Source organism: Capra hircus, chromosome 7 (assembly GCF_001704415.2).
Source record: "Capra hircus breed San Clemente chromosome 7, ASM170441v1, whole genome shotgun sequence".
NCBI lineage: Eukaryota > Metazoa > Chordata > Mammalia > Artiodactyla > Bovidae > Capra > Capra hircus.
Genome location: NC_030814.1, coordinates 5,919,739 through 5,936,051, shown reverse-complemented (window position 1 = coordinate 5,936,051; position 16,313 = coordinate 5,919,739). Strand labels below are relative to the sequence as shown.

At 36.3% G+C, this 16,313-nt stretch overlaps 1 non-coding gene across 1 annotated transcript; it reads right to left on the bottom strand.

Moving 5' to 3' along the window:
• TRNAC-GCA lies at positions 2,944 to 3,015 on the bottom strand. The gene has a single exon. It is a non-coding gene; the product is annotated as a tRNA-Cys (tRNA).

The following is a 16,313-nucleotide window of genomic DNA, read 5'->3' as shown; positions in this document are numbered from 1 at the left end:
GCTTAGAAGTGCTTTAGAGCGTATGTCTGGATTCCACACTTAAAACTGAGAAAATCCCCTAGTGACTCCCTCCACCTATCTCGAATGATTTCCAAAATAAGTACCACAGTATACTTACTTAAACAATTATTAAATGAATCAGAAGGGATAAGTTGAGATTATGCTTTATATTCTTTCTCTGAAATTGTAAGATATTTAGAAGGTTTTAGGAGGATTTCAATTTGAAATTATAAGAATAACAGTTCAAGTAACATATATATATATATTTTCAGATAATGGGTACACACATATATTTTCTGAAAAAAATGGCTGTCTAATAACTTATTCAAAGACTTTAAATAACCAATATACTAGGTTAATATTACCTCTTATGATTATTTTTCCAGTTTATAAAATAATGACTTCTGTATTTCTCCACACATGATTGAAACTGAGACTTAATTGACGAATTGAATTTCTTAATATTTTCATTTCAGTTTTTGAAACCCTCAAAAACTATTTTTTGTGAGTCAGAGTTAAATTATTAGTAAATTATCCTCTATTATTTTATCAGCTTTAAAAGATTTAATTGGTAATGGTGCTGAAAGCATATTAGAATACAAAATAATAAAGTAAAATATTATAAGAGGAAATAAAGTTTTATTTCTTCATATAATTGGTCACTAATTACTGCAATTTCAGTTTAATTATTCCTGAGAGTCTATGTCTTTCTCTTACTATATCCACTTTCTTGTCTATGATACAACTTAAATTTCAGCCAAACACAAATTTGGCTGAAAACTAGATTTTTAAACTAGTTAAAGGAAAAAGGTAAAAATAATGTTTTCTAAAGATATTGTTAGAATGGGTTATTTTCATCAATCTATGTTTTGCCTAGGAAGAGCCAACAATTATTCTTTTTAGAAGCTGACTTAAAATTGATCTTTATAAGCAAAATGAGTAAAAAAATCAATAAACTTGTCAGCTTCTATCTGAATATTACTGTATAATAAAATATATGTTTCCACTGCCTTTTTAATTTAATATTGCTATTTCTTCCATTTTCATTTATTCTATAAAAATGTAATATATTATTCACACACTTTCTAAGATAGCTTTTGTAATGTAATGCTAATTCACTGGAGCCATTCAAAATGGCATAGTAGTGCAATTATAATAATGGCGATAATTTGTACATCTATACGCCATTGTGCTTGAGAGTCTGAAGATGTACTCATTTGTCCTGACGTGGTAGCTAAGCCAGTGTGTGCAGAGGAGTCATGCAGGGACATACTTGAGACACATGTCCCTTTCTCTGCTGGAAAAATCTATAGGAAAAAGATTGCCCTTAAAATATATAACACATAGGAATACAATTAGCTTTACATGAAAGTCTAACCCTAAAAGTAGAACGCATTATTTGAAAGCCCCCTCCCCCCAAAAAAGAATGATAAAACTTCTACTTTTCCACACATTTAATGAGTGCTTTGTTATTGTTTTGAATCATAATTACAAAAGTAAATTAACTAACCTAATAGAGTGGTTTAAGGGTGAATATTTTTCCCCCCATTGGAGAAAAGGATTAGAATTCTGAAACTATGTTAAATATATACTATATCTGAGCAACTAAGTAAATATATCTTAGATTATGAGTCAATTTTTTCATTATAAGAGAAAGAAGTGATGAAGGGGGAAGGCTAGCATGAATGCTGCAATGTCTCATTTAATGGAAGTATCACCGTGAAATCGTGGTATTAAACTGTAGATGAGTGGATAGATTCAGAAATAAATATAAATATGTGTGCACACAGGGGCTGCCGTATGCATGCTGCTGCTGCTTGGCCACTCAATGGGGACGGCTCTTTGAGATCCCCTGGAGAGTAGCCCATCAGGTTTCTCTGTCCGTGGGATTTCCCAGGCAAGCATACTGGAGTGGGCTGCCATTTCCTTCTCTAGGGGATCTTGCCAACCCAGGCATTGAAGCTAGGTCTCCTGCTAGGCAGGTGGATTCTTGACTGAGCCACGAGGGAAGCCCCACAGTATACATGCAATTATTATATTAAATTGTATAAATGCTAATTTCCTAGTTTGTATAATAACTGTACTATGGTACAGTTTTACCACTCTAACATAAAGGCGAATAAGATGAAATGAATATGGGACTCCATGGTTTCTATGCAATTTTTCCTTAAGTGTGAAATTAAGATATAAAAAGAGATAATTTAGTGCATATTTATTCAACCCTAAGAAGTCTTATTTCAATATTTATTCTCTTCTTAAAATCAAAGTTGTTTATAATAAGTAAAAGATCAGTCTGAGATGTAGGATTAATTTTCATTTAGGCAGGAGTTTAATTTTGAGGACTCACAGTTTAACTCTATAATAAAAGGCAAACTGAAAAGAACATGGGAGGAGAGATTCAGAACAGGAGGGCTTTTGTTTGTTTGTTTTTACTATCTCACAGCTGAAGGAAAGGACCTATAAATATATCACGTGCGTGCTTGTGCTTAGCTGCCTCGGACTCTTTGCGACCCCATGGACTGGTCAGCCAGGCTCCTCTGTCCATGGGGATTCTCCACATAAGAATACTGGAGTGGGTTGTCATGCCCTCTTCCAGGGGCTCTTCCCAACCGAGGGATCGAACCCAGGTCTCCCACACTGCAGGTGGATTCTTTACTGACAGCCACCAGGGAAGCCCAAGGATACTGGAGTGGGGTAGCCCATCCCTTCTCCAGGGCTACTTCCAGTCCCAGGAGTCGGACCAGGTTCTCCTGTATTGCAGGCTGATTCTTTACAAGCTGAGCTCCCAGGGAAGCCCAAATATATCATTCATGAAAGTGAAGTTGCTCAGTCGTGTCCAACTATTTGTGACCCCATGGAAGGTAACCTACCAGGTTCCATGGTCTGTGGGATTTTCCAGGCAAGAATACTGGAGTGGGCTTCCATTTCCTTCTCCAAGGGATCTTCCCAACCCAGGAATCGAACCTGGGTCTCCTGCATTGCAGACAGACGCTTTACCGTCTGAGCCACTAGGGAAGCCCTAAGCATATATTATTTTTAGAGTTAGAAGTTTAAGCAGAATATAATAAATAATATCATTTTCATTGATATAATAGTTTGAAAACTTGCTATCTCTCTTGAACACATAATTTCATACTTAAATGAATTTTAATAAACCATTATTTATATTTATCATAAATTTGTCAGGAAAGTTATTAAAAATGTTATAGTAAATCTCAAGCAGCCTTGGTAACCTCTTTGAAAACAAACTAATACTCTCTAACATTTGTATTTCTTTCCTCATATAAGTTCTTTATAAACATTCAATTATTTATACATACAACCCTAAAGAGCAAAAGTTAAAAAAAAAAAAACTAAGGCAGAACTTTAAAAATACCTGTGTAGAATCATAGAAGACATGGTGTTCCCGTTCTAAGAAAGAATCAAACTTCCCTTTGCTTTTAGCTTCTTCTACTTTCTCCCTACTGTGTTATTTTTCAATGGAGGGCTATGTGATGACATATATTTAATCACTGTATTCTCATTATTTTGAAGTATTGATAATTAATAACAATTATTACCACAAAGCAGGCAATTCTTTAGAGACAGGTCTAATGCAATATGTCAATGAAAGGTGAAATTACAACCAAATTATTTTCCTCAGGTATGCATTTTCAGATATGAAGGCATGGAGATTTCATTATGGAAAATGAATGTGAAATATTTTATCTCTTAACTGTAACATTCAATTACTATAGGTCTCTACTAAAAGCTTTTTATTCATAATGAAGAAAAAAGAGGGTCAATATAATATTCAAATTAGATTAACAGATAGATGATTTTAAAGTACTTTGAAAATGTAAGTAAAAGTGTTAGTTTCTCAGTCCTATCTGACTCTTCCCAACCCCATGGGCTTGTAGCCTGCCAGGGCTCTGGCCATGTATTTCTCCAGGCAAGAATACTGGAATAGGTAGGCATTCCCTTCCCCAGGGGATCTTCCCAACCCTGGGATTGATCCCAGGTTTCCCGCATTGCAGACAGATTCTTTACTGTCTGAGCCACCAGGGAAGCCCATTGGAAACAAAAATTGTTCTTCAAATATAAAATATTAGAAAAAACATAAATTTCTCCAACTAGAATTTTATAACAAAAATACTAATACTTAGGAAGACTAGCAGAAAATTGGATTAAAATTTACTGAGCATGTCTTTGCCCACCAGAGCAAGACCTAGTTTTCCCCAGAGCCAGTCCCTGCCATCAGGTGGGTTCTGCAAACCTCTTATCCTCATCCATCAGAGAGCAAGCAGATGAAAACCACACTCACAGAAAACTAACCAAACTGATCACAGGGACCACAGCCTTGTCTATCTCAATGAAACTTCAAGCCATGCAATGCAGTTCCACCCAAGATGGATGAGTCATGATGGAGAGTTCTGACAAAACGTCGTCCGCAGGAGAAGGGAATGGCAAACCACTTCGGTATTCTTTCCTTGAGAACCTCATGAACAGTAAGAAAAGGCAAAAATATAGGACACTGAAAGATGAATTCCCCGGGTTGGTAGATGCCCAAAATGTTACTGGAGAAGAGTGAAGAAATAACTCCAGGATAAATGAAGAGGCTGAGCTAAAGTGAAAACAATGGCCAGTTGCACATGTGTCTGATAGTTGAAGCCAAGTCCAATTCTGCAAAGAAAAATATTGCATAGGAACCTGGAATGTTAGTTCCATGAATCCAAGGTAAACTGGAAGTGGTCAAACAAGAGATGGCAAGAGTGAACGTTGACATTTTAGGAATCAGCGAATTAAACAGACAGGATGGGCGGATTTAATTCAGATGATGATTGTATCTTCTACCCCAAGCAAGGATCCCTTGGAAGAAATAGAGTAATCCTCAGAGTCAACTAGAGAGTCCTAACCGCAGTACTTGAGTGCACTCTCAAAAATACAGAATGATCTCTGTTCATTTCCAGGGCAAACCATCCAATAGCACAGTAATCCAAGTCTATGCTCCGACCAGTAATGATGAAGAAGCTGAAGTTGAATGGTTCTATGAAGGCCTATGAGACCTTCCAGAACTAACACACACACACACACAAAAAAAAGTCCTTTTCATTATAGGGGACTGGAATGCAAAAGCAGGAAGTCAAAAGACACCTGAAGTAACAGGCAAGTTTGATCTTGGAGTACAGCATGAGGCAGGGCAAAGGTTAACAGAGCTTTGGCAAGAGAACACACTCGTTATAGCAAACAACCTCTTCTAAAAACACAAGAGACAACTCTACATATGGACATCACCAGATGATCAACATCAAAATCAAATTGACTGTATTCTTTGCAGCTGAAGATGGAGAAGCTCTATAAAGTCAGCAAAAACAAGACTGGGAGCTGACTGTGGCTCAGATCATGAACTCCTTATTGCCAAATGCAGACTTAAATTGGAGAAAGTAAGTAAAACCCCTAAACCATTCAGGTATGATCTAAATCAGACCCCTTATGATCATGCAGTGGAAGTGACAAATAGACTCAAGGGATTAGTTCTGATAGACAGAGTGCCTGAAAAACTACGGACAGAGGTTCTAACATTGTATAGGAGGTGGTCATCAAAACAATTTCCAAGAAAAAGAAAGGCAAAAGAGTTGTCTGAGGAGGCATTACAAATAGCTGAGGAAAGAAGAGAAGCGAAAGACAAGGGAGAAAAGGAAAGATATACCTTTCTGAATGCAGAGTTCCAAAGGATAGCAAGGAGAGATAAGAAAGCCTTCCCAAGTGAACAACACAAAGAAATAGAGGAAAACTATAGAATGGGAAAGACTAGAGATTTCTTCAAGAAAATTAGAGATACCAAAGAAATATTTCATGCAAAGATGGGCTCAGTAAAGGACAGAAATGGTATGGGCCTAACAGAAGAGAACATATTAAGAAGAAATGGCAAAAATACACAGACTGTATTAATGCTCCAGATAACCACAGTGGTGTGATCACTCACCTAGAGCCAGACATCCTGGAGTGCAAAGTCAGGTGGGTCTTAGGAAGCATCACTACGAACAAAGCTAGTGGAGGTGATGGAATTCCGGTTGAGCTATTTTAAATCTTAAAAGATGTTGCTGTGAAAATGCTTCAATCAATATGCAAGCAAATTTGCAAAACTCAGCAATGGCCACAGGACTAGAAAAGTTCAGTTTTTATTCTGATTCCGAAGAAGAGCAATGCCAAAGAATGATCAATTTACCGCATAATTGCACTCATTTCGTGCTGCCAAGGTAATGCTCAAAATCCTTCATGAAAGACTTCAACAGTATGTGAGCCTAGAACTTTCAGATGTACAAGATGGATTTAGAAAAGTCGGCGGAACTAGACATCAAATTGCCAGCATCCGTTGGATCATAGAAAAGTCAAGGATATTCAAGAAAAACATCTACTTCTGTTTCATTGACTAGGCTAAAGCCTTTGACTGTGTGGATCACAAGAAAATGTGGAAAACTCTTAAAGAGAAAGGAGTAACAGACCACCTTACTTGTCTCCTGAGAAACCTGAATGCAGGTCAAGAAGCAACAGTTAGAGCTGGACTTGGATCAACAGAGTGATTCCAAATTGGGAAAGGAGTAAGTCAAGTCTATAAATTGTCACCCTACTTCTTTAACTTTTATGCAGATTATATCATGAGAAATGCTGGAGTGGATGAAGTACAGGCTAGAATGAAGATGACTGGGAGAAATATCCATAAGATCATATACACAGATGATACCACTCTTGTGGCAGGAAAGAAGAGGTACTAAAGAGCTTCTTGATGAAGGTCTAAGATGAGAGTGAAAAAGTTGGCTTAAATATCAATATTCAAAAAGCTAAGATCATGTCATCCGGTCCCATCCGGTACTGAAAAGCAACAAAGGAAGAAAGCGTTTCCATATCAAGAGGTCTTATATTAAAAATATTAAATTAAACCTAGATAAGCAAAATCATAATTTGCACACATAATTGCTCCAATTTAACATTAAATTTATATGAAGCATCATGATGTTTATGGAATTACGAAAATCATTTGGCCAAATTTGGGGAATTTGTGCCTATTTCAGGTGCAATAAAATGCGTCATTTGCAGAACAATATACGGAGGTGGCATAATGTGACACTTACTTCAGGAAAATTCACTCAATATCCCTTCAGCCCAATTTCTCAGATGCCATCTACTGCAAAAGTTGCAATGGTATTACCACTGTTTCCCAATAAGCTTTGCAGTTAGGAAATGTCATGCAATGTAGACCCTTACAAAGGTGGAAATAAGCAGGTGTCTTGTCTCCTTCTCCCTCCCTCTTACCTGAAAAATTAAGACAATCTCTGGATTAGTCAGCATCTATCTTGTGAATATGGGGACATAGACCTTATGTAAAGGGAATACAATGGATAGAGGAAGAGTTTGAGTCCTTAAAACCAAAGGTAACCTGTCACAAACTCTACACTATGATATTATTGATATATGAGAGAAAAAACCTTCTTGGTTATTTATGTCAGCGGAATATGTTTCTCCATTCCTTGAACCTGACTGTAATTCTCCATGACACCCATGACCTTAGGGGAGAGAAAACCCATGTCTCATGAATCTTTGCTTAAGAGTCCCTGGCACAGAGGAGGTGTGCAGACATTGCTAAGTGATGTCAATGTAGGGTGTTGGCAGTGGAGGCAACAGGGCTTTTCCAGAGGGAACATATTACTTGGCAGTTTACCCAGTTATAATTCAAGCAGAGGAATGAACCAGGGACTCATTCATTCCTTCCCTCACTCAGCATTTACATGGCACTATATTGGTACCATGCTATAGCAAGGATCAGCAATCTAAGGCCAATAACCTTGTTTCAGTGAGTAAAATTTTATTGGCCATAATCTTGCTTGTTCATGCACTTGTTGCCTGTGGCAGCAATGATGCTACAACAGCATAAATGACTGGCTGTGATAGAGATCCCAGGCCACAAATGATCAAAAGCTGTGCACTGTTTATCCTTTTAAAAACACGGTTTGCCAACCACTACGCTAGAGGACAGGAGTGAACAAACATGAAGAAGAAATGATTCTACCCTTCCGGGAGCTTAAGTATAGAGCAGTAGGTAGAAACACCAATGGACAATTTCTATATACAGCAATGCTAAGATAGACAGAAAGATGTACTAGTGAGAGGAGAGCATGTGCAAAAAATACTGCTTGAAGCTGAGATTAAGCAAAGGATGCCTGCAAGGGAAGTCTCCTATACTACAAAGAGAATAGTAATACTGAAAAACAGGTGGAAAGTGACATTCTTGGGGAGACAGAACATGAGGGGAGAGGGAAAAAAACAGGACAGAATGAACAGGAAACCATACACGTTTTGTATTTTAACGTGGAATTTGTGAAGTGTGAAATGAGAGGGGGTGAAGATGGAGAGAAAAGCAAAGGCTGTGCTCTCAAGAGCCCTATAAAATTATATCTAGAAACTTGTAATTTATCCTGAAAGTAATTTGAACTAGTCAAAATTTTGACTTATTATTATTTTTTGGAAGGTGCAGAGGTAAGATAAGAGCAAGGCAAAGCAGTGGCAGAGGTGCGATAGCTTATAGCTGAATTTATGTTTCTAATTTATCTTCTTGTTCATCTTATTCCTTTTCATATCCCAAACATCCATCACTATACTACATACATTAGGGATATAATATTTTTTGTTTAATTGCATTGATAAACAAAGTGTTAGTCTCTCAGTTGCGTCTGACTCTTTGCGACGCCCTGGACTATAGCCCATCAGGCTCTTCTGACCATGGAATTCTCCACACAAGAATGCTGGAGTTGGTAGCCATCCCTTTCTCCATGAGATCTTCCTGAACCAGGGATCGAGCCTGGGTCTCCTGCATTGCAGGCAGATTCTTTACTGTCTGAGCAAAACAAGAAGCAGTAAAAGTAGTTTGAAGAAGCTTTGTTAGGAGAGAGTAATGTGAATTAAAGGGATAGCATGAAATTATGAGTGTCAGAAATAATTTCTAAGCATCATTTTTTGTAAAAGTGGTTATCTGATTATTCACAGATGGTATTTTCCACTGGAATCTGAAAATACAATAATTGTTGTGATGCTCAGGTTGCTTGCTATCTATTACTCTCAAAATCTTTAATACTAAATATTGATGAGGGATGATAAGTAAGTTGTTTTTTTTTTTTTTTTTTTCCAAATCACACTTTTAGAGTTACTACTCTAAATCGAATCCTCCTTCTTACTAATTAGTGGAGCACTTTGGAACTGTAAGGAAAAAATCAGCTAAAATAGTATCATATCCATGGGGGCTTCACATTCAACAAAATAGATACAATAAAAAGTGAACAATGAAAAAGCAATTTTCCCAATATCATTTATTGAGGGGATTGTCTTTTCCCCATTGTGTGTTCTTGGCATCTTTGTTGAAGAAAAGTGAGGTCCTATCTCATTGTGGCTTTGATTAGCATTTCCCCGATGATTAGTGATATTGAGCATCTTTTCAAGTGTCCATTGGCCATCTTTAACGTCTTCTTTGGAAAATGATCTATTTAGGTCCTCTCCTCATTTTTTAAAATCAGATTACTTGTTTTCTTGATGTGGAGTTGGGTGAGTTCTTTGTATATTTTGGATATTAACTCTTTATCAAATGTATCATTTTGAATATCTTCTGCCCCAAATGAAACATGACTCCATGTTTGTCAAACATGTGACAACATAGATGAAACAGGAGGACATTATTCTAAGGGAAACAAGCCAGAGCAGGAAAAACAAATGCTGTACGATCTCAGCTCTATTTTGAACCTGATTTCATAAAAGCAAATGGTAGAGCAGTAGTTACCAGGGAATGAGAGCATGGGGAAATGTGGCTATGTCGCTCAAATGACGCGGATCTGCAGTGACAGAGGATGAATATCTAGAGACCTAAAGCACAGGTATGGTGACTATACTTAGAAATACCGCACTGAACTCTGAAATGTGCTCAGAAGGATGTGTTTCGAGTGCATTTGTCACAAACACACACAAAAAGATCACCATGTGAGGAGATGATATGTTAATTATCTTGACTATGCTAATCATTTGAATACATTCATATATATACATTTATGTCAAATCAACATGTTGTATAATTTATATACACAATTTTTATTTAAAAAGAGAAATGGAAAACAAAGAACTCTTATCACTGATATGAACACCTAATACTTGAAAATTTTAAATGCATTTCCTCAGAGTCCTGATTCTGCCCACTGAAAAAGCCGAATGGACAAATGATATGCCTGAACTTGAAGACTTGTTATAAGCTAGCAAAACTGCTTCAGATACTGAAGTTTTTCTACACCAAAGATTTTCAAATACATGCAGACTTTAAAGGAATCAAATACTGGAGAGATGAAAGAGGAGGTTCTAAGAAGGAGTGTTTTGTATTCGCAGACAGCTTAGTATTACCTGTAATATGTAGGAGGAAAAAAGTTAAAGAATGAAAAAGTGTGAAAGCAAATATTAAAAATGCAAATAAATTTGTCAAGGTCTCAGAAAAACGACACAATGCAATTACTATTCAACATGCAAACTAGAAGAAAGATTACTTATTTGTATTTCCAAATATAATTTCCCTAGGCAGAAAGGGACATTGACAACTTGTCTAGTCTTCTGCCTCTTCAGATGTATTTAGATCGCAATGGAGTATTCATTTTGGTTACCTGGATGGATATGCTAATACAATAGCCAAAGAAACAGAAAATCACATTGGGCTAGACAAATAATTGGGAATGTTTGTACACAGCATTTTTCAATACTCTTAGTTAAAATAATTGTGTAAAATTACTAAAATACAAGGATTAGTCATTGGTAGAGCATGAAAGTGATAGAGATTACAGGTCAAAAAAGCACAATATATCCAGAGTGTGAAATTTCTAAATAAGGATCCCTTCAAGACTCTGATGAATTGTTACACTTGATACAAATTACTGGAGCTTGGGGATTAGAAGAAACGCTTTCCCAAATGTTATTTTGCATTCTACTCTTATAATAGAATTCAATGGAGTTAATAAATACCACAGTAGTAAAGACACAAAATCTAGGTAATGGAAGCTTTTTAGCGGTATTGGTGACTATTGAGTGGAAGTATAATTATTCTTATGATCTGGTAAGATACTTTTCCAAATTCATTTTCTCTTGCTAGACTGTATGATTAAATGTTCTAAGAAGCTTCCTAAATCCCACTATTGCCAAAGATGCTTTCTTTAAGACAACAACAATAACAACAATATAATTTGAATCAATTTAATATTCTGACTACATATGAGAAAGTAAAATTATGAAGTGCCATAGCACATTTAGAACTCTATAGTCTTTTGAAATGACTGAATTTTTTCATCATCACCATTATTATTATTTCCTACTTTTATAGTTTTTCCTATTGCATTTCTTATGTAGCTGTTCCTACACTCGTCTTAAAAGTATTAAAGTCTGAAACTAAATGAAGAGAAAAAAATGGGAGGGGAAATGCAGGCAAGGAAATAGGGGAGGGCAACCAAGGCAACATGGGTCCCTAGTTGTGACTTAATGCAACCTCAGTTTACATCCCTAACTCTAGACCCTTGAGCTTCCTTCAGTGCTTCCTGTATTCACAGTCATCCTGCTTTTCCCAGGGCTTCCCTGGAGGCTCAGAAGGTAAGGCGTCTGCCTGCAATGCGGGAGACCGGGGTTCGATTCCTGGGTTGGGAAGATCCCCTGGAGAAGGAAATGGCAATCCACTCCAGCACTCTTGCCTGGAAAATCCCATGGACGGAGGAGCCTGATAGTCTACAGTCCATGGGGTCGCAAAGAGTCAGACACGACTGAGCGACTTCACTTTCACTATAGTAAAAGGTGCCCTGTCTATTAAGAATTCTGCATAAGTAAGTAAGTGTTAGTCACTCAGTCATACCCGACCCTTTGCAACCCCATGGCCCTCAGCCCCTCAGGCCCCTCTGTCCATGAGATTTCCCAGGCAAGGATACTAGAGTGGGTTGCCATTTCCTTCTCCAGGGGATCTTCTTAACCCAGGGATCAAACCCAGGTCTCTTGCACTGCAGGCAGATTCTTACCGACTGAGCTACAAAGGGCAGACTTTTGCATAGACTGTCCGAATAAATGGAAAAAAATAAATTAAAAATATTCCCTTTAACATTATATATAATAGCTGCAAGGAAGGAAAGAAAGGAGGGAGAGAGGGAAGGAGAAGGGAAGGAAGAATAGAAGGAAAGAAGTGAATAAGAAGAGCTGGCAACACACTGTAACTCTTCCTTCATTTACACAGCTCCTTTTTTCTTCTCAAATTTTACCTGCTTAGTTTTTCCATGCCTCATTATGATGACTTCATTGACCACTAAAGCCTTTCATCTTTTTCTATCCTCTGCTATCTATCAACATTAATATTAGATACCATCAATATTCTTTCCAATTGCTTTAAACCAGAAGAGGGATGGAAGCCTTTATTTCAGTTTCCCTCTAATGCTAGAAAATGTGTGAACACATCGTGGCCACTTAAGTACCACATTCATTTTCTATTTCATTCCCCTCTTTTTCTTTTTCCCTTGAGAAGTGAATCCTAGAACCATTACTTCCAGTGGTTTAATTACCAGTACTCGGCAATCGACTAGCTTAGGGTTATAATTATTAGCAAAACTGTCATACTGCATTTTCTTCAATCTTCATGCTCCCTCTTGTGAAAGTAATTTGCTCTTACAGCCAGGTACAGGCAATAATTCAAGATGAGGATCCTTCATGGATCATCATTTCAGTTATGCAACACCTTAGACAAATCTGTCCTTTGGAATATTAAAAAATAAGTAAATTTTATGTTTATAAATCTCAGTGAGGTCTTTTCTTTTAGACCACTTGCGATTGATAGGCTTGTCAGGTGATTTTGTGAAAACTCTAAAGACTACTACATTGTTTAAATATCACTGTGATAAGTCTTAAATATTCAAAGATAAATCATCCAGTCTAACTGCTTCATATTTACCTCTGTCTTCACAATACACTCGCAGATGTATCTGAAATTATTTAGTTCATCTATATGCAAATATACATGGTCAATCTTTCTAGTGTATTACAACAGAGAAAGCAATTGAAATGATACAAAGTGATTTTCCTCATTCAAAGCTTTGGTTTAAAGAAATAGGTGTTGATTTTTTTATGTAAAAATATTAACACTTTTTGAATCTGAGTAAAATGATTTATAAGCATGCAGTTTATATAAAATTAATAATGTGTTACTCACAAAATACATTATGTTTTGTCAAGATCCATTGCATAAACTATAAATTAAAATACACATAATATCTTTAATAATTTTGTCCTTGCTCTGGCACTGAAAACCTCACAAAATACTATCAATACAGAAAGAGTAGACAGCTTGTGGTTATAAATATTATATTCTAGTAGCGCTGCATTTGGTCCTTTGTAAAAGTGAGAACAAGGTAGGAATGAGTGATTCTAAATTACTTCAATTCTTTTAGGTGGTCAGTCTTGTAGAATTGAGAGTTAGTTATTCATGTTCAGTTCATTCACTCAGTCGTGTCCGACCCTTTGTGACCCGGTGGACTGCAACACACCAGGCTTCCCTGTCCATCACTAACTCCCGGACCTTACTCAAACTCATGTCCATCAAGCCGATGATGCCATCCAACCATCTCATCCTCTGTCGTCCCCTTCTCCTCCCGCCTTCAATTATTCCCAGCATCAGGGTCTTTTCCAGCGAGTCAGTTCTTTCCTTCAGGTGGCCAAAGTACTGGAGTTTCAGCTTCAGCATCAGTCCTCCAATGAATCTTTAGTTATTTATGTTACAACATCTATTAATATATAGTTGCTGCTAAAAAGATGCTGTCCATTCACGGAGTGTGTTTTCCAGTCCTATCTCGTTCCTGTCCTTTGATGTAGGTAAAGCTATGCAACTAGTTCCCTGAAAACAGAGTGGGATTGGAAGTGATGAGTAGCACTGAAGCCCATATTGAGGAACACTAAATAGCCCTTCCAGTGTCTCTAAAGCTACCACTTTTTAGGAAGTCCTAATATGCAGATGACACCACCCTTATGGCAGAAAGTGAAGAGGAACTAAAAAGCCTCTTGATGAAAGTGAAAGAGGAGAGTGAAAAAGTTGGCTTAAAGATCAACATTCAGAAAAAGCTAAGACCATGACATCTGGTCCCATCACTTCATGGGAAATAGATGGGGAATCAGTGGAAACAGTGTCAGACTACTTTTCTGGGCTCCAAAATCACTGCAGATGGTGACTGCAGCCATGAAATTAAAAGACGCTTACTCCTTGGAAGGAAAGTTATGACCAACCTAGATAGTATATTCAAAAGCAGAGACATTACTTTGCCAACTAAGGTCCGTCTAGTCAAGCTATGGTTTTTCCTGTGGTCATGTATGGATGTGAGAGTTGGACTGTGAAGAAGGCTGAGCACCAAAGAATTGATGCGTTTGAACTGTGGTGTTGGAGAAGACTCTTGAGAGTCCCTTGGACTGCAAGGAGATCCAACCAGTCCATTCTGAAGGAGATCAACCTTGGGATTTCTTTGGAAGGAATAATGCTGAAGCTGAAACTCCAGTACTTTGGCCACCTCATGTAAAGAGTTGACTCATTTGAAAAGACTTTAATGCTGGGAGGGATTGGGGGCAGGAGAAGAAGGGGACGACAGAGGATGAGATGGCTGGATGGCATCACGGCCTCGATAGACGTGAGTCTGAGTGAACTCCAGGACTTGGTGATGGACAGGGAGGCCTGGCGTGCTGCGATTCACGGGGTTGCAAAGAGTCGGACACGACTGAGCGACTGAACTGAACTGAACTGAATAAATGGCATACAGTGCAAGGATTCTGGATCCCTGATAATGTACAGAGAAAAACTTCATGCTGAACAAAGAAAACTGTATTTAATTACTGTGAGAGTGAAATATAAACCTCATAAATCAACTGAAATTTTGAAGTTTGTTTTATGCACCAGGAACATATTTTTAAAAATCACATACATATTTCCACCACTGCAATATCCATAAAGTTCAATAATGCACAAAATGAATTTAGAATGTTATGAATAATTATTGAATAAGCTCTTGCATGGGGTACTGATAAACTGAGAAAACAAGTATGTCCCTCTCAAATTAATAACTAAATAGTGAAAATTTAGAGGCATCCACATAGTCACCAATCATTATAATTCATATTATCTCTATATTACATAAAATTACTCTGGAAATATAGACAATTTAGTAATAGAAAAATGGAATTATAGCATTCAGTCATTACAAGAATACAGACATATCATTCTGTCTTGATACAAAATAATAACAATAAAAAAATGAAATGATTAAATTACAACCATCATAGGATATATTGAATGCTCAGTATATTGAACAGAAATAGCAAATATTAAATAGAAAAGAGATTTAATAGACAAGAAACAATAAATAAAAAAACATAAAGTAAAAATAATTGTTTTATGGAATATTAATAACATGAAGACAGGCTATATAAATATAATCATAAAATTATCCTTAATTTTTTGAAAAATGTACCAGAAGTCACAAGCTCAATTTGGAGATACAAGATTTGAAATGAATGAAGCTGTTTGTTATATATATAAGTGATATATATCTTTTGCAGCATTGTATTTAGTTTATGATTGAATTCATTAATCTAATTTATAACTTAATAATATTCCTTATATGACTATAAAATTCCTTATGTAAATTATACTATAATATATTTTTGCATTGCATTTTCTTGTATCTGTTGGTAAGTAAGATTTTCTTATAGAGTTGTTTCCTATGACAGAAAACTGTTAGGCTTTAGTATTAGTATTAAATATCCTTCATAAAATAAAAAGTGTACCTCATTATATATTGTTTAAAATAACAATAAAATGTCACTTAAGTTTTAAATGATTCACTAGTTCATGTGTGTTCAGATGGTGTTGGAGATCCTTTGTTTCCTTTATTTTTTTTCCTTAATTAATTGCTTATTGATAAGTGAGAATTGGGTAAAATGTTTTATTTACATTTTAAATATATTTCACAATCTCTTTGACTTGCATGAGTTTCATATTCTCATATAATGTACTAAACTGTATGCTTATGGTTATTTTCCTTTATAACTGGTGATTTATTTTGATAATAGTTCATTTAAGGCATGAGTTCAAGACTGTGATGACCATTGCATACTTCTTGATTATTTTAATTATTTAGTTCCCCCAATTCTATTTCATTTCCTCTTAATATTAACAAAACCATATACTGCTACATTTGATTTTACATCAAAAATTTACATTTTTATTTATAACTTGTTTGGACTTATTT